This window comes from Schistocerca serialis, chromosome 11 (genome assembly GCF_023864345.2).
Source record: "Schistocerca serialis cubense isolate TAMUIC-IGC-003099 chromosome 11, iqSchSeri2.2, whole genome shotgun sequence".
Classification (NCBI taxonomy): Eukaryota; Metazoa; Arthropoda; class Insecta; order Orthoptera; family Acrididae; genus Schistocerca; species Schistocerca serialis.
The window spans coordinates 79306607-79327152 of record NC_064648.1 but is presented as its reverse complement, the minus strand read 5'-3'; the positions used below and the strand labels follow the sequence as shown (position 1 = coordinate 79327152).

Below are 20546 nucleotides of genomic sequence, written 5' to 3'. Positions count from 1 at the left end.
ATCCCAAAGAAAGCACGTGTTGACAGATGTGAAAATTACCCAACTATCAGTTTAATAAGTCACAGCTGCAAAATACTAACGCGAATTCTTTACAGACGAATGGAAAAACTGGTAGAAGCGGACCTCGGGGGAGATCAGTTTGGATTCCGTAGAAATGTTGGAACACGTGAGGCAATACTAACCTTACGACTTATCTTAGAAGAAAGATTAAGAAAAAGCAAACCTACGTTTCTAGCATTTGTAGACTTAGAGAAAGCTTTTGACAACGTTAACTGGAATACTCTCTTTCAAATTCTGAAGGTGGCAGGGGTAAAATACAGGGAGCGAAAGGCTATTTACAATTTGTACAGAAACCAGATGGCAGTTATAAGAGTCGAGGGGCATGAAAGGGAAGCAGTGGTTGGGAAAGGAGTTAGACAGTGTTCTAGCCTCTCCCCGATGTTATTCAATCTGTATATTGAGCAAGCAGTAAAGGAAACAAAAGAAAAATTCGGAGTAGGTATTAAAATTCATGGAGAAGAAGTAAAAACTTTGAGGTTCGCCGATGACATTGTAATTCTGTCAGAGACAGCAAAGGACTTGGAAGAGCAGTTGAACGGAATGGACAGTGTCTTGAAAGGAGGGTATAAGATGAACATCAACAAAAGCAAAACGAGGATAATGGAATGTAGTCAAATTAAATTGGGTGATGCTGAGGGGATTAGATTAGGAAATGAGACACTTAAAGTAGTAAAGGAGTTTTGCTATTTAGGGAGTAAAATAACTGATGATGGTCGAAGTAGAGAGGATATAAAATGTAGACTGGCAATGGCAAGGAAATCGTTTCTGAAGAAGAGAAATTTGTTAACATCGAGTATAGATTTAAGTGTCAGGAAGTCGTTTCTGAAAGTATTCGTATGGAGTGTAGCCATGTATAGAAGTGAAACATGAACGATAACCAGTTTGGACAAGAAGAGAATAGAAGCTTTCGAAATGTGGTGCTACAGAAGAATGCTGAAGATAAGGTGGGTAGATCACGTAACTAATGAGGAGGTATTGAACAGGATTGGGGAGAAGAGAAGTTTGTGGCACAACTTGACTAGAAGAAGGGATCGGTTGGTAGGACATGTTTTGAGGCATCAAGGGATCACAAATTTAGCATTGGAGGGCAGCGTGGAGGGTAAAAATCGTAGGGGGAGACCAAGAGATGAATACACTAAGCAGATTCAGAAGGATGTAGGTTGCAGTAAGTACTGGGAGATGAAGAAGCTTGCACAGGATAGAGTAGCATGGAGAACTGCATCAAACCAGTCTCAGGACTGAAGACCACAACAACAATAACAACATACTGCATTTATCGTCAGTATCAACACAGCCTTTTTATTTATGTTGTTGTTACTACTACTACTACTACTGCTACTACACTATTTCTGAAGACTTCTTCCATTACGACTGTCCCAGTCTTTCAAATATTTTCTTTTCCTAAGTATGTCACTTCAACAGTTCTGCCAGATCTGGAATACCACAACAACTACGCTGGGTCATCTAATGGCCGGCAAACCTTTTATTATGGACACATTTTCTTTATTTTGTTACTGTAATATAAACCAAACTCAGATCTGAACAAACACTGTTGCCCTGTAATTTTTCGCCCCTAACAATGTCCTTTTTCCTACATCCATGGCCTATTCGAAAGGGTGAAAGGTTAAGAATGTACAACTCTGTGTGCCAGTCCCAACAAGGATCCCTAGATATTAATTATTTTTGTCTTTTCTTTGTCGTTGCGGTTCCACTTCCTGTGCTCAATCATAGCTAGGTGCACATGCTGATACTGAGGAGTTGATTTAGTCCGTTATGCTTGTCTTTTTTTATTTACTTGTGCTAAATCAAACATGGTTTGTGCCATCTACAACAGCCTCAATTGTGTTTTATTCTGCTACAGAGCAGCTGACCCATCCCTGTTTCTATCGAGACTGGCAACTTCATCTTTCCTGGAGGGCCCAAAAGAAACTAGCACTGCAATAACTGCAGACTTCTCTGACTACATTTATGACTCTAATTGGCCCTCACACAACCACGCAACCATCAACTCTATCTTGCCCACAATCCACCTGGTGTTCTGCACAGCAGCAGCTCCTATATTCCCACAAATGATGCTGATACTATTTCATGCTAGGATTTCACTCGTTTTTCTTTTTGTACAGGCACAACTCTTGTAGCTGCTGCTATTCATCATCCTTTTAGTGTTTGCTAATTTTCATACACAGAGTACTAATATTTTCCACCATATCCTGACTGTCTCTGTTCTTATCAGAAGGAATATCAAGTTGTGTTTCTATTAAGTAGGTTGTGCATCTTCGTACCTGCAAAATGATGAGAGTTAATGCTATGATTGTGGCATTCCATCTAGTTAACCACAAAAAGGAGGCCGTATTGGGTTCATTTCGTTGCTAATACCACTGTACCAAAAGCCATCTTGTCATATCTCCTCCACTACCATATGAAACATCTTTTTTTCACTGGACAGTAAAACCAAATGATATAGTTTTTTCTTGAAGTTACTACTATTAGATTATTTATTTGTCATGTCAAAAGAACAGAAGTGTCAAAAATATATATACGAAAGAAGACCAAAAATTGGACATGTCATGTGCATTTGGTGTAGCACTCAACAGGTCTTGCATGGTGCAGGTGGTTGGTGATGAGGTAGACTGGGGGAAATGGCTGTTAGTCTGCTCAACGCCACACTGGCAAAGAACTGAGTCTACAGAGAAACACCAAGTCTGCAGACTGGTCTTGCACGTCGTGTTTGATCATAATCTACTGAGAGACCCCATATTGACCACTTCTCTGAATATCAATGAGGGAGTTCTTTCTTTGGAGCGATCCATTCTCCCACATACCGACATTTCTCCCCCCATCACAAGTTCCTTGCCACATGTGGATTCTCAATGAGAGCCTCAATACTTGTCAAGAAGCTCTTTCTTGATTTCAGCCTCATATAGGGGTTGGGCTTCCTTTGTTGTGGCCTTACTTTTCTCATATTTCGCAGCTACCTAACATCTCATTTCAGGAGGAGCTATACCAGTGAGGCAATGGAGTTTGTCCACAGGAATAGGTCTTAAGCAACCCGTGATAATCTGACAAGGCTCATTTAGAGCCTCAACTACGTTACTGGCTTGACTGGACTTGTACCATGCATATTCAGCAGTGGAACAACACAGACAAACGTGCTTAGCGCACAGTGCATGGTTTAGCACCCCGTGATGTACCTGTCAATTTTCCCAGTGTTATTATTTCTGGATGCCACTTTCTGTTTGGTGTTTAGTCAACGCTTTTTATATGTTAGCGTGCAATCCAGTATTACTCTAGGATTTTTGCGAGTAGGATTATGCTCGAGTACGATGTCTCCCCAGGATATATTTAACGATCTATTTGCATGTTTATTCTTCAGGTGGAAAGCGCAGATCTGAGTCTTGGCAGAATAAGGTTTCAAGTAATTCCCATAATAGTAAACAGTGAATTTTTCCAGAGATTTTGATAGCATATCTCCTACAGACTCAGAACAGTAAGCCTGAGTAGTGATAGTGCAGTCATCAGCATAAATAAAGCTTAGGGTTCCTTCAGGGATAGGTTGATCGTTGGTATACATGTTGAATAATAGCAGTGCAAGCACACTGCCTTGTGGCAGCCCATTTTTCTGAGTTCTCCACCTACTTTTCTTACCCCGATATCCCACAAAAAATAAAGAAATAAATAAATCTGTAATGCTGGAGAAGGTTTCTAATATTGCACATGCATGTGAAGTCTTTAGTTATATCATAAACTTTATTGAGAAGAAGCCGATGGTTGATCATATCATAAGCTGTGGATAGATGGATAAATACAGCACCTGTAATGAGCCATTTCTCATAGCCATCTTCGATATGTTGTGTTAAGTTTAATATTCAAGATGTGTGGCTCTTCCCTTCTCTGAAGCTGCTTGATGTGGTATTAGATGATGCTCCACCTTTCTAATCATTCTCTGAAGAATGAGCCTCTCCAGTATTTTGTGGAGGTGACAGAGTAAAGAGGTTGGTCTATAATTTTTGGAATCTTTGCTATCCTTTTAATGTTTCGGTATGGCAATTACTCTTGATTTTTCGCCATACTTCAGCAAGCTTGCAGTCTCGAATACAGTTGCCCATAAATTGCAGTAACCAAAGCATTTTAGCAGAACCAAAATTCTTGATTTGTTCAGCTCAAATGTCATCCAGCCCTACTGCTTTTCCCTATTTACATTTATTCAGGACTGAATTCAATTCTTCAAGAGAGAAAGATAGAGATAAGATACTATTCTCTTGATCTGTTTGCCTAAATAATTGTTTCCTCTCTATATTTGTGGGTTTAATTGATGTGGTTTAATATTAACATACGTGTTGACCTGAGTATTATCATTACTCAGGCGATGTAATAGCCTCCTGGCCTTTTGGCTACTTTTACTCACGTCACAGTCGACCATTAATTGTATCCATTCTTCTCTCTTACCCTCAGATATTAAAGAGAGGGCATTCTGTGCAAGGCTTGATGTGGCTTCACTGAAAGGATCTTCCTCCAACTCCCTGTAGTACTCTTTAAGAAGAGTGGTCGTTTCATGTGTTATACCCTTGATATAGTTCATTCTGCATCCCCTTAGAATTGATGCTCAGGAGGAGGCATTAACGATGTTAACCACGACCAATAGTTAAATTTTATCATCTAATAATTTTGAAAATTTCTGCCAATCAGCCGTTTTGAAGTTGTACCTTAGACTGAAAGGGATTTTTTGAGGTCTTACTTGTGGGAGACCTTGACACATAATAGGTCGACGTTGTGTATTCGGTATGGGCTTACAGACGGTATTAAAATTACTTTCACTAACGAAAAGCAGATACGGATTATAGCCAGCGTCCACTGTAGAAGGAATGAGGTAGTTTGCTGTCATGAAGGAGTAAGAGATGGAAAGTTTCGGCCCACATGAGGGCAGCCTCACCATTTTGATCCACTTGAGTGTACCCCCAAGCAAGGCTGTGACTGTTGAAATCAGGTATCAGAATAGAATCTTTCCCTGTAATAAAATTTTCAGGTGGGGTGAAGGAAAAATCTGTTGCTGGAGGTTAATATGCTGATGTGACTCTACAGTTACTTAACGGTAATAACTTCATTATTGTTATCTGACCGACGAATACTACAGACTTCAAGGTCAGGTCTTATAGGGATGGCGCTTCCATACTGTACATCATGTGTTTCAGCAACCAGTTTCATTCCAGGAAACAGAAGGACATCTCTGCTGGGCATCTATGAATTTTTTCAATACAAGATATCACAGTACTTAGTGTGGCACATGTCTTGCAAGAGTTGCTGCTTGCAGGAAGGTATTCCTTCAATATTCATGGACGTTATAGTCAACACTGGCCCAAAAACGACTGTTGATTTGATGTGTCTAATACTTCTGGTGTGAAAGGATCGGCTGCCAGGTTATTCTGGCATTTCCCAGGGTATACCTGATTGCAATTCATATCTCTGTATTTCTCATCAAATATTGCCATCTTCAGGAAGGCTCCTTTCGTGTACCCCATTATTAGATGAGGCACTAACTCTGGAGAGATCATAATTATTTGTAGTAATGCAAATGCATAAAAAATGTCCCATAGCATGCTTTACGGCAATATTTGTTGAAAATCAACTAACCTGAGTATAATCAAACAGACTTAGCTAATGGAACATCCACAGGGGGATACTGGTGGATCTCAATCTGTTCTTTATGAGACAATGTATGAATTGCATAGATCTATCGCATGTGCCATGCCCTGTAACCAAAGATATGAAACTATGTCGATGTGCAACTGCCTAGCTCCAACTTGTATAAATTTATGGGTATAAATGTATGAGTGAGTTACACCTGCAGTCCTACGTGGCACACTAGTTAACTTACCCTTAGTAAACGTAGCCACATTAAACATAAACAAAAAAAAATTTTAATAGCAGGAATACGTAATACAGAATCCTAATGAGTAGCATGAATCCGCTAACTATTTTCACAATTTTATATTTTAGTTAAAAGCAGCTTTTTTTAGCTTTAAACGAAACCTGTATCATCTTCCAACAAACTCCATTCACTCAAGTAATTTCAAACAAAAAGTTCTCCAATTCTGTTCACAACAATATTTAAAATCATACTTTCTTGATTTATGATTCAGTTTTGACTCAAGTTAACACTATCATTAGTCTTTCGACAGATGTCTAACAATACATGTTTCAAAAAGATCCATTTTGGACAGGAGTGCAAGGCAACAATTATCGTGTCTAAATGATATTCCTAAGAACTTTTTGGTTATAAAATGCCACCATATTAGCTTGAAGTGCAGTGGTGATAATGTGAAGACATTCATTACAGCCTTTATGGAATTTTCCACATATATTTCAGCAGAAAACATCTAAAAGTGGTCAGGAATATCATATGATGACGGCAATAATAACCAGTTACTAATAATGACATTTGTTTCAGTCTTATTATATAAAAACCACATTACAACAATTAATGTCACTATATTTTGACAAAGTACTGTTGTCAATATTTCCCATTGCTTCTGTCGCTTGAACTATTTTAATCACTGTGGGTTACTTAATTTCTGTTCAGAATCTTTAGAATCATCACAAGCGTATTTTCAGTGATGAGACTATTAAAATAGAAGAGTTACAACCCAGAATTTAAGCTTCATGTGAGTATAGTTTTGTAAGTTTGTGAATTCAAGGCTCTGTTCTTACCTGAATAATAATAGTAATGATGCTTGTCTCAGCAAGCATTACTGAGAGAACAAAATATTTTTCTGTTTTGATTAAAATAGACCAACCACAAAAAGCACAGTACCAACAGGAACTGAAGTAGAAATATGCAACTAAGTAGCTGGAGACAATAGTGTAACAACATTACTATAAGGAGAATGACACAATTTAAAATCCATGCAATTTCTTTCCAAGTCACAACCAAAATTTCTAATGAAGTGTGTATGAGGATGGGAGCCCACAAACTATAAATAGATCAGCATTCCCTCAATATTTAAAAGTCACTGCAGTATTACAGCCTAGATAGCAGCACACTATTATGTTGCAAGAACCATCATGAGAGATACATTCTCATTACAGTAAAAAGCCACACAGCTGAAAGTGTCGCAAACCTCAGAAATGCCTTTCACTTAATAAAAATAGTCTCAAGTTATTAAAAGTATGACAAAACTTAATAAACGAACTACCTTACGCCAATAAGAAATTGGTGAGAAATCGAAAACACTGACCAAAAACAAACATTATGAAATATAAGACAAAGCATTAGTAAAGATTTCTGAAAACCTCAGATTTACTCAGAGAAATTATCGAAAATACACACCATGAAATCATGTTTAAAGCAGATAAAAGACAACAACAAAAAATCAGATTAAAACAAAGCAATTAGAAAGAAAGCACATTTAATGAATTAACTTATTACAATAAAAATTATGCATTTGTATTAAATTCATATTCTAGTAATCACACAGCTCTTTTAACTGTCCTTGTGTTTATACAAACAATTGGAATTATAATCTGACACTACATGATGACAGTTTTGCCACTGATGTTTGTACAGTATTTACATGATATTTAAAAATAGACAAATAATTAAAAGATTTGATGCATAAAATTAATCTTCATTTAATCAGAATTACGTACAGGGATTTTTAATAAAAACATTTTTCACAAGAAATAAGGCACTTAAACTGACAATAGTGTATTGGCATAAAATTTAACAAAGCATGAAAATTTGAATTACTACACAATTTACCAAAAGATCCTTTTGTGTGAAGATACACTGTTCATCCAAATCATTATACCCACTTCCCTAGGAGGAGTGTGTGCTACCCAGTGGCATTTTGGTTATGTCACATAGTAACGAAACTATATAACCAGCAATGAATGGGTAATCATTCTAGTTACAGTATGTGTAAAAAACTGGCCTAAATAACTTTGCCAAAGAGCAGATGGCTTTGCCTGGTGCCTGGGTAAGTGCATCTAAAAAACAGTGAATCTGGTTGGCTGCTCAGATGCTTCTATCATTAGCCTCTATAGAACATCGTTGAAAGATGGTATATCCACAAGTTGACAAAAGGTTGTAGGATTACCATGCATTACCTAGAACAAGGAGATCAGAACCTAGCTGCTTTGTAAAGTGGGATTGATGGCAATCTGTGGAGATAGGAGAAAATGCTTGAGCAGGCACAAGCAGACACTGTTGAACATGAGGCCCCAAGTTATATAACAACTTCGTATTTCCATGTTGATCTAACAACATTGTCAGTTACTATAGTAATACAAATGGGATAATTGAGATTGGACTACATACCAATAAAGTTGTGTAACATGTTGGGATAAGTGACATTTCTTGTGGACCAGGTGAATGGTTGTGCCCAGATGTGCCATCATCCAGATGAACAGTCGTTCAACACATGCACAACACAACAGGTGCAGAGAGATGGGGGCAATGTCATGCTATGGGGGATACTCATATGAGACGCCAAGAAACAGCTGGTCATAATTGGAACCACCATGACAGATGTGGAGAACACGAATATTATTGCAACCTCTGTGTCACTTAATGCTTGATGTATTTCCTGAGAGTGACAACATCTTACAGCAGGATAACTGTCCAAATCACAAGGTCAGAATCACACTGCAATGGTTTGAGCATCGTGATACTTCACACTGTTGTCTTTCCCACCTTATTAGGTCATTATGAAACGAATTTGGGATGCTATTGCACACTAACTACACAGCAACAAACTGATAGCCTGCAATTAATGGGAACTGTGTGAGACGTGTGTAGACATGTAGTCCAATTTACTAGTGGAAAACTAACAGCTAACTAATGAGTCCATACCATACAGAAGCACTGTTGTATTGCAGACTGAAGGTGAATCAAAATGCTACTAGGCAGATGATCACAAATTTTGCCTGATCTCTGCATACTTGCCACCATCAGTTATTTCCTAATGTAGAAGTAGCACAGATAGTTCACATGTGTGCAAATTTTGATCACACAAAAAGCATTACTATTAAGGCGGCATACCTCAGTAACACGTTTGCATAATCATGATATTTTTGTATCTTTCTCCATCGTTGAGAAAAATAGCCTGAGTGATGGATGTGTAATAAACACATTTATGCTGTCGCCTGGGTACTGCCTACAGTTTCATGAATATTGAAATGGCAGTTTCTTTCAAATAATTAGCAACGTACTGGTAAATTCTCTTGAATATGGAGTCCTGATTACTGCATAGGACTTCTACTCAAACGAGTAACATATCTCTCGATGCACCAATTTCTGGCAGACAGATCGTTATAGCATGGAGCATTTACAACAAAAAATTGCAATTGTGTGCTTCATATCAGGTATTTGGTATGCAACTTCTTTGAACATGAAGCTGTGAAAACGGATTTGTCATTTTTTGTGACCTTTCTGTAGCACATGCGAACAATATTCATAACACACTTGTGGTCTCCTTTGAACATGTTTGAGTCTACAGACCTCAACAAAACTTTGAGTGGTCTATACATAATGTGTATTATTGCATGCTTCTAAAGATGATAGACTGGAGTAAAAGATTCCCAGCAAATATCACATCTGTGTAGCCTTTTTTTTGTCAGTGTATAGTGATAGCTGTTTCTTGAGGTTACTCAAGTTTTTACACAATTTGCCATAAATACTATATTTGTGTGGTCATTTATCAGTGTGTACTAATGAGATTACCAGAGTAAGAAGAATATTTGCCACAAGTATCGTATTTCTAGGGGCTAATTCCTGCATGTATTAATTTCTGTGTTTTTAAATGACCCAGTTCTGAAAATGATTTGCCACCAACATTGACTTTGTGTGGTCCCTGTTCAGTGTGTATTAATTCGTGCTTCTTGAGATTGCCCCATTGAGGAAACGATTTACCACAAACACTATATTTGTAGGGTCTCTTTCCAATGTGTGTCAACAAATGCTTCTTGAGATGGCCCGACTGAGTAAACGATTTTCCACAAACATCGCATTCGTGGGGTCTCTTTCCTGTGTGTATTAAGCCATGAATCTTTAGATGGCCCAACAGAGTGAACGATTTTCCACAAACACCGCATTCGTGGGGTCTCTTTCCTGTGTGTATTAACAAGTGGGTCTTGAGATGGCTCGACTGAGTAAATGATTTTCCACAGACATCGCATTTGTGTGGTCTCTGTCCAGTGTGTATTAATTCATGTTTCTTGAGATTGCCCCTTTCAGTAAACGATTTCCTACAAACACGGCATTCGTGGGGGTCTCTTTCCCGTGTGTATTAATTCATGTACCTTCAGACTGCCCGAACGAGTAAACAATTTACCACAAACATCACATTTGTGATGTCTCTTTGCACTTAGCACAGTGTGGACATTAACATGATCACTTGTACACAAAATTCCAGAGTCATCACATCTGAGTTTCTCTGCAACTTGTGTCACAGTATGTGTATTGCATATGTCACTAAAGGATTTCCTTAAAGTTTTCCTGGTTTCCTTGGATGAAGATTGCTTCTCAGTCTGCTCCACGATTTCTTCTTGTACACTTTCTAAGGAGATGTTTTCATGGTCATCACTGCATTCAAGTTTCTCATTGTTGGCAGCTAATAATGCTTGGTCACCCTCACTCATTCTCAAATGTTCTTTCAAGCTGTCATCAGTGGGCAATACCTCACCACATGACTTACACACATATGCAGGTGCCTGCACACCATCAATGTGGATGAAGATATGCATTATGAGTCTGTATTTTGAAGGGAAGCTCTGTAGGCAGAAACTACAGGTAAACTTATGGAATTCCTTTTTCCTGATGCTACAACTTAATCTCGTGCCACATAAGCTGTCTTCTTGTGAAGTCCGTAACTTGGTATAGTTATGAGACATACTGAAATCTGTTGACATCTCTGTATCTATCTCCAGATCGGCATTGACTAGTCCTTGATGTAATGCTTCTTGATACGAAACGTTACAGCTGTCACCAGCACTTTGAATGAAACTGAGGAAGGGGAAAAGAGGAGTGAAATGCTGATTTACACGATACAAAAAACAGTATTTCACCATCCACAAAATCGTGGACTATAAACCGAAAGATAAAAATGTATGGGTGTCATAGATAACTTATTCAGTACATGTAAGTGATTTAAAATTATCATGACATACTGCCAGAGCGATAGAATTTTTGTAAGGCAAATGATCACAGGAAATTCAATAACAACCAATCTCATTCAGTGCTGACTGGGTTTCCTAATTTTTTAATGGGTACTGTTATTTAAAAGTCTTAATATTTTTAAAATACTGTTCAACAATCTATTAGACCAAATTATTACTTTTATTAGATATAATATCCTCCAGTTTTTGACATAACAGTTTCCACCCAAAGATAAAGGAAAAGAAAAGAGAAATCAATGATTTTCTAATAAAAATAAATCACTCTCTCCAAATGGATTTTTCTTTGTTTTGGAGAACACTTTGAGCTTAGAGTATAAATTCTTAAAAGCACTCATGATAAATTTATTTCACAAAGCAATGAAGCATGGCATTTTATTTGATTCCAAATGAATCCCCAACTACCACAAACATCACATTTATTATTGGCTAGGTAGTATGGCCATCAACCAGGAGGACAACACCTGTAAATTTCCAGACTGATGAACAAATGTGAATGACACACACAAATTATTCCAACTTTAGAGTTTGTTGTTAGCAGCACAGCTTATGTGTAGCCCTTTGTAATTGACATTGTCTGTCAGGGAGGATGCCAATGCAGTTACAGCCTCCCATTCGAAAGTATCTTCACAACTCCTGGTCCCCTGGAGTTCCAAAACATCCTCAACTAAATCACACACCCCTATCAATGGTGACATCAGCACAAATCATGTTCAGTCCATCCTACCATATTCTTCTGCGAGCAAGTGATGGCAGTAGGTGCATGGTCTACCCGTGTGATATCTGGGTCCAATCATTCCACCTGCAGCTACCCCATTCCATCACAATGGAACTGGACATCCTATGCTTCCCAAAGAGGTCATTTGAGTGTGGATATGGCTGTGGGTGTGTAGGAGCATGCACATACTTCCGTGCTATTATTCTATCCTGATTGCTGCTTTTGACTGTTTTGCTTTTTGATGGATATGTGGTTTCAAGTAACCAATGACAGTGAAACATTACAATTTGCTTTCATCAAAAACTGAAATTTTGCTGCAGTAGATGGCTGTGCAAAGAAACATATTAAGAAATTATTCTACCTTGAGTCCAAAATAGAGGTTAGCCTTAAAAGCCCTGAACAAAATAATCATGATCTCAGTTGTGCTGCAGATTGTTAATCTCTGTTTTCTTGGATATACTGCAGCTCATATAGTTGTGGTAAGGTTAGAACATGAGTTTAAATTCAAGGCTACAAAAGGCTGTCTAAAATCAGACACTAAGTTAATGTAGAATATTATATCCCGCTGACTACAGTACTGTATGTTGAATTTAAAAAGAACACGCCTTTTGGGTATGCCCTATGTAGGTATATTTCTTATACAGTTGCTTCCACATCTGCCATATTATAAGAGTAGATGCCTGGTGTGCCCATAATCAAAGTGGCTGAAAACACCTCCCACTTTCAAAGCTTACAGATGGCAGGCACTGACTTTCCCCAAACGCTCCTATGTACACATATACAAGGACACAGCCACAATTACACACATTTCCAACATATTATCAGATTAGGGAAAGGCAGTGTATTCCAGCCATTCACATCCTCAGGGTGGAGCAATATCCTTAAAATCCACACTGGATGTGAGTGCGTAGTTTCTTGTATTCTACAGACCAGGTATGCCACATGCTGATCGAATTTTTCTTGTCATTTGGCTTACAGTTGGTGAGGGCCACCTTACAGAAATTATTGTGCAATGTATCATTTTCCCCTGGGTTCAGTAGAACAGGCAAGATTGCTTTCTCACATAAAGCTGAAATTTTCCTACTAGTTCAGCTGTTATGTAGCACTACTTGAAAATAAAAAGTCATATCTAGGTTTTTTGCGGCATTACATCCACCCTGTCAGAGCTATCTCCTTTTCTCCACTCTGGTTTTTAGATTTGTTCCTGACTGATACAGCAGTTTCATGGGCTATCACAACAATAATAAATCCTCCTCGTCATTACTCATATTTTTGTTGAGCCAGCTGACAAAAGAAATGATGTGGACAGCTGTTCTGGGCTAAATATTCACTGTAGATGGACAACATTGGAACTATCACCAAGCTTTGCAAGAGGTGAATACTGTGGGTTGACACTTATTTCCACAACAGGACGAGTGCACCAACAGTGTGGTGAATCTAGCTTGCAATAACCATAGTCTGGCAAGATGTAAGCAATTTTGAATATCACCAGATAGTAAAACAATCATCTGTTTGCTGCATGTGGTACCCATCTCAGTGACCTTTTGACATGCCTGTGTGTGTAGGTTACAATTAAAATTAAGCAGGATTAGAGATTAGTTGTGAGAAAATAAATAACTGTGTTGAAGTAAATTCTAGCACTTGTATTAAGAAGACATACCTCTTCTCACAACCCACCAGAAGATGCTGGCATTACACCTGCATATTACTGACATTAATATCGCCTACAAATGAAATGGCTGGCAAAATTTTAGGACAATATTAGCAATGCTTCTTGCAAAGAGGATCTTGGCAAATCAAAACAAAATCTATTGTTATCATTGAGTAACTGCCCTAAGAATTCATACAGCTAATGTCTGATCTCAGTCCTCACTTATCCCTCACACACAGCAAATAATACAGGTTGCCCATCCAGCTGTCCTTACCCCCATTGGCAACCAGTCAGATACTGTGCCCTGACAGCATGGGAGTATTGAAACATTTACAAAGTGACTCATGTGAAATACAGTGATCTTCTACAAATAAAAAGTTTCATTTACTCCACATGTGGTATCAAAACATGAATGTTCCATTGCAGTATAATAGATATTAAACCAATGATAAGCTTTTGTGTTATTACTACAAGGCATTAGGGACATGACAATTTGAAGGTTTTCATCTACATCTACATCTACATTGATACTCCGCAAGCCACCCAACGGTGTGTGGCGGAGGGCACTTTACGTGCCACTGTCATTACCTCCCTTTCCTGTTCCAGTCGCGTATGGTTCGCGGGAAGAACGACTGTCTGAAAGCCTCCGTGCGCGCTCTAATCTCTCTAATTTTACATTCGTGATCTCCTCGGGAGGTATAAGTAGGGGGAAGCAATATATTCGATACCTCATCCAGAAACGCACCCTCTCGAAACCTGGCGAGCAAGCTACACCGCGATGCAGAGCGCCTCTCTTGCAGAGTCTGCCACTTGAGTTTATTAAACATCTCCGTAACGCTATCACGGTTACCAAATAACCCGGTGACGAAACGCGCCACTCTTCTTTGGATCTTCTCTATCTCCTCCGTCAACCCGACCTGGTACGGATCCCACACTGATGAGCAATACTCAAGTATAGGTCGAACGAGTGTTTTGTAAGCCACCTCCTTTGTTGATGGACTACATTTTCTAAGCACTCTCCCAATGAATCTCAACCTGGTACCCGCCTTACCAACAATTAATTTTATATGTTCATTCCACTTCAAATCGTTCCGCACGCATACTCCCAGATATTTTACAGACGTAACTGCTACCAGTGTTTGTTCCGCTATCATATAATCATACAATAAAGGATCCTTCTTTCTATGTATTCGCAATACATTACATTTGTCTATGTTAAGGGTCAGTTGCCACTCCCTGCACCAAGTGCCTATCCGCTGCAGATCTTCCTGCATTTCGCTACAATTTTCTAACGCTGCAACTTCTCTGTATACTACAGCATCATCCGCGAAAAGCCGCATGGAACTTCCGACACTATCTACTAAGTCATTTATATATATTGTGAAATGCAATGGTCCCATAACACTCCCCTATGGCACGCCAGAGGTTACTTTAACGTCTGTAGACGTCTCTCCATTGATAACAACATGCTGTGTTCTGTTTGCTAAAAACTCTTCAATCCAGCCACACAGCTGGTCTAATATTCCGTAGGCTTAGGTAATTTTCGGATAGTGCACTCAGTATAATGTCACTCGATGCTCTGTCCCTACCACCCGTCCTAAACATCTGAGTGTCCCAGTCTATATCTGGTAAATTGAAATCTCCACCTAAGACTATAACATGCTGAGAAAATTTATGTGAAATGTACTCCAAATTTTCTCTCAGTTGTTCTGCCACTAATGCTGCTGAGTCGGGAGGTCGGTAAAAGGAGCCAATTATTAACCTAGTTCGGTTGTTTAGTGTAACCTCGACCCATAATAATTCACAGGAACTATCCACTTCTATTTCACTACAGGATAAACTACTACTAACAGCGACGAACACTCCACCACCGGTTGCATGCAATCTATCCTTTCTAAACACCGTCTGTACCTTTGTAAAAATTTCGGCAGAATTTATCTCTGGCTTAAGCCAGCTTTCTGTACCTATAACGATTTCAGCTTCGGTGCTTTTTATCAGCGCTTGAAGTTCCGGTACTTTACCAACGCAGCTTCGACAGTTGACAATTGAAATACCGATTGCTGCTTGGTCCCCGCATGTCCTGACTTTGCCCCGCACCCGTTGAGGCTGTTGCCCTTTCTGTACTTGCCCAAGGCCATCTAACCTAAAAAACCGCCCAGCCCACGCCACACAACCCCTGCTACCCGTGTAGCCGCTTGTTGCGTGTAGTGGACTCCTGACCTATCCAGCAGAACCCGAAACCCCACCACCCTATGGCGCAAGTCGAGGAATCTGCAGCCCACACGGTCGCAGAACCGTCTCAGCCTCTGATTCAGACCCTCCACTCGGCTCTGTACCAAAGGTCCGCAGTCAGTCCTGTCGACGATGCTGCAGATGGTGAGCTCTGCTTTCATCCTGCTAGCGAGACTGGCAGTCTTCACCAAATCAGATAGCCGTCGGAAGCCAGAGAGGATTTCCTCCGATCCATAGCGACACACATCATTAGTGCCGACATGAGCGACCACCAGCAGATGGGTGCACCCTGTACCCTTCATGGCATCCGGAAGGACCCTTTCCACATCTGGAATGACTCCCCCCGGTATGCACACGGAGTGCACATTGGTTTTCTTCCCCTCTCTTGCTGCCATTTCCCTAAGGGGCCCCATTACGCGCCTGACGTTGGAGATCCCAACTACCAGTAAGCCCACCCTCTGCAACTGCCCGGATCTTGCAGACTGAGGGGCAACCTCTGGAACAGGACAAGCAGCCATGTCAGGCCGAAGATCAGTATCAGCCTGAGACAGAGCCTGAAACCGGTTCGTCAGACAAACTGGAGAGGCTTTCCGTTCAGCCCTCCAGAATGTCTTTCGCCCCCTGCCACACCTTGAAACGACCTCCCACTCCACCACAGGTGAGGGATCAGCCTCAATGCGGGCAGTATCCCGGGCAACCACAGTCGTAGTCCGATCAGGGGATGCGTGGGACGAGCTGGTCGTCCCCGACAAACCCCCATCCGGACCCCCACTGTGGAACTTTGTGGTTTCATCACAAAACCATCAATGTTTGCATCACATGTGATTCATGGGAAATAGGGTATTTGTACCTGATGCTCTGAAAGTGCCAAGTCTCATTATTTGGACAGTTATTATCTTGTATGTCTTTTCTCTAGTGAGTATGGTGGTGGTTTAGGTTTCAAGTATTTTCTATCTTGTTCTTTTGGGATAGAGTAGAACATCAAGTAACACCCCCATCAGTTGCCACAACCCTCAAGCCATCATCAAATGTGTTCTTGAAGACATTGTTAGTGAAAGGTACAACACTGAATATACCAAGATGTCCCATTGGAACAACCTTCTCATAAAAGTGAATGACACAGCAAATATCCTAGTCTATTGCTGGACAGTCATGGTTCAAGCTGGTAGAATTGTTGCGACACTTATGTTCCTGATTCATATGCAGCTTTCTGATATTTCTCATGGAGTTCTTGTGCTTTAAATGACACAGTGAAATCCCACAACAAAGCTTGTGATATTTGGGACTTATGGCATCATGTCAAGACTGATTACATGAGCAGTAACATGCTGTTAACCCTTATGAACTTCAGTTTAATATTAAATCTCTTAACTGCATCTTACCATTTTAGTTATTCATAATTTTCCTCAAGCATGTGTTGCCTCATTTCTACCAGCCCTTCTTAGTTGCTGTGTAACGTGTGACTCACATCAGAACATTTCTAAAGGGTGTGTGATGCATATCAAATTGGTCTAACCAGGGATATTAATCTTATACTTCACATTGCCTGCAAGGAACAGATGTAGATCTAGACATAGCCGTCACACTCATCTGTGAGCATTTACTAGGTGAAAAATGGTAAATGTTTACCATGGATATACACAGTAAATGCAGAATTGAATTATTTCCTAAAATGATTTTGCAACCTCATGAGTCCAGCCTTCCTATACAACAGGTCAAGTGGCTACTACAGTTCAAACACCAAAAAAGCATAGCCACAATTTGGGATGAGAACATTTTGTGCCAGGAAAAAAGAGCTTTACTGAGCACAAAGGAAGATCTGATAGTGCACTACAGACAGTATAGCAGAATATTTCACTATCACAGTTTGTTGCCTTCTGAAGTAGGTAGAGCTCTCTCTACCTTGCACAAGATACTTAAGACCAAGTGGTTATTCTTCCCTTGCTCTTACCTCCACTCAGTATCATGGTTTTTTGGAGAATAAGAATATTAGGAAAATTATTAACACAATTGATAACATTTGTCCTGTAATTTCACTCTAATTCTGTGGTGACAGTACTTTCCTTCTATGATCTAAGCACAACTGATCAGTATTCATTTTACTGTAATTGCCAGATAAATCACCGTCAGTTTTGCTCCCAAATCAGCCAAGTTTGCAATGTGTGCATTAAGTCCTTTTGGGGAATTGTACTATGTTACTTTTCTCCAAATTCAGACATTGGTAATTCTAGGCATCCTTGGTTAGTAGCTTCTCAAGTCACAAAAGATGACACGCCAGTTGAGTCTTCATGGCCTTACTAAAGCTGACTACAACTGCTTTATGAAATTTAAGATCATGATGGTGGCCTGTAAACTGTCAATACAACAAGCTTATGTTTCCCAATCCACATTGCTGACACAGTATTCTAAGAGCTGTTCACCCCAACATTCATTAATCTGAAGGGGCTTAAACTTGACTCCAGTTTTTGGGTATATAACCACTCACCCTATCCTCTTACTCATTCTACATGGTAGGACATTAGCTTGTACTCATCACACTGAATTTCTATGACTTCCATGCCATATTCAATTAGAATAGTTAGCACTATACAGCTGCTGACCCTTCACCTGCACATTAGTTTGCTTCTTTTTAATAAAATAAGTACACTGTTTTTATTAGGGAACCAATACACAAACTAGCTGTTTTATAGAATGTGTTACTAACCCTACTTCTTTGTAATATTTTTACTTATCAATAATAATGAACAATCAATCATGCTGAACATGAACTCACTTAAGGTGAACACTTTGTTAACACGAGCAAAATATCTGTACTGGCAGTGATTTACATGATATTATACAATGTTTTAATGGTTAACAAATTCCAGTCAGCATGAATTCCAAACTGTTTTTTAGTCTGTTGCATCATTACATTTTTCATTAAACCTGAATTGTCAACGTTTTTCCTCTTTTCCTAATGTTTCTCCAGCTGACTTATACACATATCATTGCTCAACAATCGCCATCAACAAGGAAAACAATTGTGACACCAACAGTGTGGAAAACTAGATTCCATCAACAAGTGCAATTCCATGGTGAGATGTGCTATTATATTCTTTAAATAGAGCCAGTAGTAGTAACATTGAGTTCCAAGTAGTGAAAGGGTTGTCATGCAATAGGAAACACAAAGCATAGGTCAGCAAGCGAAACTAAATATTCTGCAGGAAGCAGAACATGGTGTATTGAAAAACAGCACAACTGGCAGAAAGCTTAGACTAAGAAAATTTAGATTATCCACACTATTTAAATGAAAAGTTCTTAATTCTGCTGCACTGGGTTCCAGGTGCAAGTCAAAGTGATTTCACAGTGTTATGCATCAAGATGCTGAACATTTACTTTTGCAATGGTTCAAGCTATATGTGCACTTATAATGTATCTTTAAGTGGAACTATAATTCAATCAACAACAAATGAGACTGCAGAAAAAAATTTTGACATTCAAAACAGACATCAGGTGTTTTGCTTGTTGACTGTGTAAGTTCCAAAATAAAAGCCTAATTTCATGATCAGTGATTGAAAATGAAATGAATAAAGTTGATGAAGAAAGGGCAAGCATTGGTTGCATGAATCTGACCAAGTGAGAGAAAAAGTTTGCTATATATTACGCCAGCAATGCAGGCAAAATTAGGATTTCTTTACAACTTCTGCCAAGTCAAACCCACAAAATAAAAGATGACATGTGGCATGGTGGGGCCAGCAGTAAACCATGTTTTTAACTTTTGTACTTGTCTGTAATTCATACAACATAGATGAACAACAATCTTGGGTGATCAGTAAATCTGAGAAACTGATATGTTTTAAGAACATGAAATTAATGCTTTACCTTGCATCTACTCTCATTATTGGAAAGCTTGGATTGACAGTGAATGATAAATGGCTTTTTTGTTTTAATATTAACTAATGTAAATGTTCACTTTTTACTACCAAATATGTTAAGTTGCCTTCTGCCTTTGAATCACGGGATTACTGCTGCTATGAAGAAATTTTATCACAAGCCATTTGTGCTATCCTTATTGCTGAAAACGAGATGGAAGCATTGGATGCAATACAAGCTGGGGATCAGTTCCATCAGTTCCCTCATAACATTTACAGAACTGTTTTAGCAATGCCTGGAGACATTATGTTGGCAACTTAGATGGTGACGACAATGTCACGTCACCTGACAATGGAAAATTTTGGAAGACATTTAAAATCCTGAACCTGGTGTACAAACATTCATGTCTGAAATGAAAAATACATCAGAAGAATGTCAGGAGGACAAGACCATTTTGCCTACCCACCATGAAGTGTTAAATGCCTTGGACACTTTAGAAAGTTTTGCTGCAACATCTGAACAGATCATTAGTTATACAGATGTTCTTACAGCTGGCCATCTAGTTAGGAAGCGTTTTTGTTTCTTTCTGTGGCAGCACAATGTGTTGAATGTTTGCCATTAGAAAATTATCTGCTAGTGCCACTTTTCAGGCATTTTTGTTCCTCTCTGTGACAGCACAATATACTAGATTTGGAACATCATTTGAGTGTATAATTTTTCAGGTTACAGCACAGTATTTAATGTAAGGGCTTTAGTTTTCATTTTTGCTGTTTATGTTGTTATTGCAAACCAATGTTATAAATGGGACTGATGTACGTCGTAATATCGTAAAGCTCCTTTTTAATCTTCTGCAGTAATAGAATA

General features: G+C 39.1%; 1 protein-coding gene across 1 annotated transcript in view; it reads right to left on the bottom strand.

Moving 5' to 3' along the window:
- The window catches only part of LOC126426473 (uncharacterized), a 181613-nt gene that overhangs the window by 76468 nt on the left and 84599 nt on the right, over positions 1–20546 (bottom strand). The window lies entirely within an intron of this gene.